Raw genomic sequence first — 6,166 nt, 5'->3', positions numbered from 1 at the left:
GGGAGGGGGGGGAGAAGTTTACGCTGAACCTGTCAGCTAGGATGTTGGCAATGTCTGTGGGTTTGGTGTATTTTTTGTCATTTTGGACTAATTCTGAGCATATCTGGGAATTACCACCCAGGTTCCTAACATAACTAAAGAAAGCCTTGTGATTATCCTTAGTGTCCTGTGCAATTTTTCTCTCGAAGCTGGCCTTAGACAATTTTATGAGTGCCCGTAGTTTTTTGTTAATACTGATCAGTGATGCCTTCCCTTTTTGGGATTTTGCTCTATCATTTAGTAGCTTCCTCCTTCTGTTGTATAGTTTGTTTATGGCTGGGGTCCACCAGACAGGACATCTGCCTTTGGAGGATTGGGTCTTGGTTTTATTTGGGATCGCATGATCCATGCATTCCTGAAGGTGTTCATAGAATGCGTTTATAAAGGATTCTGCGGTCTGGGCCGTATTTTCCACAGGCCCGGGGGCTTTGAAGGATTCCACCTCAGTTTTGAGGGGTGTGAAATTTGCTTTAGAGAAGTTTTTCACTGTGGTTTTCTGGGCAGGGTGTGTGGTTGGGATGTGAATATCTAGTGAGATTAGTTTATGGTCTGATCTTACCAGTGAGATATATATAATTTATAGGTTCATAGGTTCATAGGTAGCTACTAGGCTATTAGCCCGAGGGCATTTATAAGCCTAGCCAGAGTGTATCGGCTTTCGCCACCCCATTGATTAATTAACTGAGCCTCTGTCAAGCAGAGCCAATGAAGTGATCCCAGGGGTGTATTTTCTGTTACCCATCCACTCGTCAAGGTTTCTCTTGAAGAGTGTTAGTGAGGGCCTCTGCCTGATGTCATTTGGAATTTTGTTCCAAAACATGGGGAGTCTCTGTGACAAGAATCTATCCCTCTAGCATGTTCTATTTATTGTTGTGGCGAGGTTTAGCTCACTAGATGGAGCATGTCCATCAATTCTGAGTTGGACATGGCTTTGTAAGTCAGGCAGAGATTACCTCTGAGTAAGCGATATGCCACTGAGTACAGCCGGAGTTTTTTCAGTCAGGCTGCATAGGACATATGTTTGAGACCAGTAATCCTCTTGGTGAGGTACTTTTGTGGTCTTTCCAGCTGTTGGAAGTGTCTTGTGAGGTACATCTCAAATGGGGAACTGTACTCTATGATGGGTCTAATGAGTGACGAGTAGAGTGGCACTATAACCTCTTTATTTCTAGATGTGAACCCTTTAGTAATTAGATGGGCCACATAGAAAGATTTAGCAAAAGACAAAAAGCCTCTAAAACTGACTAGGGAACTAAATAATGTGATGAGTAGAGCAGAATTAGGTAAAAACACTCTGGTTCCACACGGCTGAATAAATGTCATAAAATAATTTATTCCAAGGAAAACAAGTAAGCGCTTTCACGGATATCATCCGCTTCATCAGACTAGAATAAAAAATGGCATTAAAAACTTGCTTTTATACATTCAAATAAGCCAGTCAAATAGGCTGATAGCTTAAGTACATACTTAACCTCTAAAATGCTGGAACACAGTGAAAAGCTAGCTTTTAATATACAGTATTAACACATTAAGATAATAATAGCATAAATAAAAATGATACAAAAATTTGTGACATAGCAGCAGATTATTACTAAAAAGTATAAATATGTGTAAATATAATAAATTAGTAGATTTTACTAAAAGTGTCACATTGCTAAAATAAATAATACAAACACCATTTAACCTCACAATGACAAAAATAATTAATTAATAAAAATCAATGTTTAAGAGCTCTAGCCCTGAGAAACGGCTTCAGAGAAACTTTACTATTGAGATCAGGTGGTTTGTCTGCCTGAAACCTTATAATCCATTTATGTTCATTAGATTCAGTTCTATTTATAAATCACCTCCTCTCATAGTACTATGCATAATTTCTAACACCAAAAACTTAAAGCTATGCCTTGGTCCTTCTTTAGCTACATGCATAGCTAAAGCACTGGTTTCCTTGCCATTCTTAATATCTTTCAAATATTCCAATATCCTATCTTTAAATATTCTGTTGGTCTTGCCTACATAAAATGCAGGACATATAGTACAGTAACAAAAATAAACTACATTTTTTGTTCGTCAGTCTACATAGAAATCACTTTCTATCCTAAATCCTACTGATGGATGCATGAATTTTCCACCTATATGTACATGAGTACAAGCTAAACATCTCCTACAGATGTATGTGCCAGTTCTCTCTGGTCTAATGAGTGATGAGTAGAGGGGCACTATAACCTCTTTATTTCTAGATGTGAACCCTTTAGTAATCAGATGGGCCACATAGAAAGATTTCCTAACTACTTTGGCAATATGATTGTCAAAGGAGAGATTACTATCTACCTGGGTCCCCATATCTCTTATTACCTTTTCTGTATTAAGGGGGCTGCCACCTATGTGGTAATTTGTAGGTGTTTTGTTTTTCCCAAATGTGATGACTATGCATTTTTTGGCATTTAGCTTGAGGCCATGACTTTGACACCAGGTGTCCGTCTCAGTAAGGCCCTTTTGGAGGATGTCCGTGTCAGCGGGAGAGTCAATTATGGCTCCCAGTTTGCAGTCATCGCCGAACTAGGTTAGCCATAGTCCTCCAGTGTTTGCCTGTACTTCTGAGAAGTATATGCCGAACAGTAGGGGTCCCAGGACCGAGCTTTGTGGGACACCACTTGTGACTGGTTTAGAGTCGACCTGGAGCCCGCTATTCTTACCATGTGAGTTCTGTCTGTAAGCCAGTTGGCAACCCATCTCGTGACGTAGGGGTTTATGTTCAGGCTGGTGAGTTTTTCTGTAATACCTGAGTGGGGAATGGTGTCGAAAGCCTTGGTGAGGTCAAGGTAGGCTGTGTAAACCACCTTTCCCTCATCTATGGCCTTGGTGACTGTCTCGAAGAAGTCAACCAGGTTTAGTAGGCATTATCTGCCCTTAACAAAGTCGAACTGGGTCGGGTCAAGTGTTTGGAGGTTCCCAATGTCTTTGTTAATGAGTTCCATGATGATGCACTCCATAGCCTTGCAGACCAGGCTAGTCAGGCTTATGGGCGATAGTTACCAGGGTCAGGTGTGGTCCCTCCTTTGTGGAGAGGAATAACCATTGCTGTGCACCATTTTATGGGCATGTAGCCTGTGGAGAGGCCGAGGTTAAACAGCGTGTTTAGGTGGGGGGTTAGTTCGTGCAAGACGCAGCCTGGGACATCATCTGGTCCCATTGATGCTGTGCTTTTGGCTTTTGAAAGGGCTGTTTTCATCTGTGCATCTGTGATTTTTGGGACACTACACTTTTCCAGTATTGTTGTGGGCCCTTTTGGAGGTGAGAGGGGGGTAAATCTATCTGCCAGGATTTTGGCAATATCAGTAGGTTCAGTATATTTTGTGCTATTTTGCACTAGTTCAGTGCATATCTGCAAGTTGCGACTTAGATTCTTAACATAGCTAAAGAAGGCTTTGTGGTTATCTTTTGAATCCTTGACTATTTTTCTTTTGAAGTTAGCCTTGGATGATTTCATGAGGGACCTCAGTTTCTTACTGATACTGATCAGGGATTTCTTTCCTTCTTGGGATTTACTTTTTTTCTGAACCAGTTTCCTTCTTCTGTTGTATAACCTGTTTATTGCAGGGGTCCACCAAACTGGTTTCCTTCTCTTGGAGGAGTGAGTCTTGGTTTTGCTAGGGATAGCATGATCCATGCATCCTTGTAGGTGCTCATAGAGTGCATTTGTAAAGGATTCTGCATCTTGGGCAGCGTTATCCTTTAGCGTGGGGGCTGTGAAACTTACCACCTCTGTCTTAAGTAAGGTGACGTTTGCTTTAGAAAAGTTTTTTACTGTGGTTTCCTTAGTTTGGGGTGTTGGTGGGGTGTGGACATCCAGAGTGCTTAGTTTATGGTCTGATCTAACCAGTGACGGGTTGACCTCCGGTGTGGAACACCTGTTGCCCATGTTGGTGATGACCATGTCCAATATGTTTTCAACTGTGGTAGGGGAGTTTACTAGCTGATCCAGGGCATTTGAGTTGATGAATTCCAGGAAGCACTGGGCCTGGGAATTTATACTTGAGTAGTTTTCCCATTGAATGGTAGGGCAATTGAAATTGCCCAATATCAGGGTGTTTGGTAGGACCTTCATGTTTTCCAGTGTCTCCAGAAAGGTGGAGTGGTGGTCCTGGGTCATGGAGGGTGATCTGTAGCAGGCCACAATTTGCATTGCAGATTTGCCCAATGTTAGTTGCACATGGATGATCTCAGAGGTATCATGCTGTGCCACTAACCTGGAGGTGTAGGTATCCTTGAAGAATATGGATACACCCCCTACTTTTGTGTTTCAGTCCGTGTTCTGTGGAAGAAACGTGTGGTATGAGTTGTAGCCCAGTAGTGCTGGGGTGCTTTCTGGAGCCTTGAACCAGGTTTCAGTTACTGCACAGATGTCGATGTTCTCCATACTGAGGAGTGCTTCGAGCGCGTTCATTTTGAGATTTAAACTCCAGGCATTGAGTAGCATAACCCTCAGTTTTTTTGTTAATTGTGCTGTTTACGGAGGTGGGTTTGACTTTTGAGCCTTGCCTAAAAAAGGCACTATGGGGGCAGCAAGAGCCTTGGCCAGTATTCGAAAGCCTAGGGGTGACAGGTGCAAGCTGTCTCTTGCGAAGCAACACGTCTTGTCAGGCATGTTGTCCCAGGCTGACAGACACTGGATTCCCTTTGAATGACACCAGAAGCTTAGCCAATTGTTGAAATTGATAATTTTCTCTTTATACTGAGGTATCATTCTTGGTGAGGGCAGGATGCTACTCAGGGTCAGGGTCATATCAGCCTGGGCTACATGATCAGAGAGCTCTTCCATGTCTCTTTTCATGTAGTCCAGGGAGATACATCTCAGGTCATTCACACCAACATGAATAATGACAGAGTCATATTTGTACTTGTTCTGGAGGGACCTGAGTGCTTGTGTTATGTGGTGGATTCTGGCTCCCGACAGGCAGCTAACAGTAACTTTCTGCTTGTCCAGCCTAGTGAGTGGGACGTCAGTGTGCCTGACTATAGAGTCACCTATTACTAGTGTGTTAGGTATGTTATTTCACCTTAAGGGCTGTGATTGTGCGGCACACTGATTTTGTGTTTTATGTGTTGTCTGGTTTGTGATGGGAAGTGCAGGCTGTTTGGGTGTCTGCTTTGGAGGTCTCCGATGTTTTTGCAGGTTTTTATTTAGAGCCTCCAAGTATGATTTTGTGTATTTATGTGTATTTTTTGCCAGTGCTGTTTTAGTAGGTCTGTGTGCGGCTGGAGTTGTGGTGCAAGTATTAACCTTCTCCTCTTGACTGTCTGTTCCAGTCTTGGGTGGAGACAGCTTAGCTTCCAGTTTGACTGTATAATTGCATCTCTTGTATATGTTAGTGTTTTGTGGTAGGAGGAGAGGGTTGTCTGTGTACATGAGGCAGTTGTAACATTGCCTCAGGATATCCAGATTCACCAGCTGGACTGGAGAGTGCACCTGAAGTTGCCCTTTGGTCATGCCTGAATAGTAGGGTGACCTGCTTAGTTGCTTGGTTGGGGAGGGGTGAATAAAGAGCCTTGCCCTGTTGGGCAATCAGTGTCAGGGTATATTAGTGCTTGCTATTAGGTCTGAGCAAGTGCTGGGCTGTAAGATGCTTTTTGAGTGCTTAGGTTGAGAGTTAGACTAGTTTCAAGGGAAAAACTGAAGAGGAGACTTAGCGGAGCTGGGAATAATTTAACCATAGCTAACCGGCACTGCCCGGTGTACAAAACCGTGCAAATGTGGTTTTTATAGTAGGGAAATGAAAGAGATAGAAATTAGCCCAAAATGGCCAATAAACTACTAACTTCTGGGCTGGAACCACTCCTCCAGGGACAGATAGGTTGCTCAAAGCTCCCCTCTCTCACAGGTGAACAGAGAAACTTCCTTCTATCCAAGTAATGTATGGGCAACTTAGAAACTAGTATCACAGCCCTGAATTTAGCACTAGCCTGAAAACTGGACTATACTAGCTTAGAAAGGCGGGAAACAAGGAAACTTTTTTTTGTTATTTTGAAAAGATAAGGCAAAACAGTAAAAAATACACTTAAAACAGCTTTAAACGACTGCAAATTATCAGAAAAGGCTATCACACTTTAATGTGTATCCTACAACAGT

Source organism: Protopterus annectens, chromosome 6.part1, assembly GCF_019279795.1.
Source record: "Protopterus annectens isolate FY-2018-M chromosome 6.part1, PAN1.0, whole genome shotgun sequence".
NCBI classification, from domain to species: Eukaryota; Metazoa; Chordata; order Ceratodontiformes; family Protopteridae; genus Protopterus; species Protopterus annectens.
Note: the sequence above shows the minus strand (reverse complement) of the source record.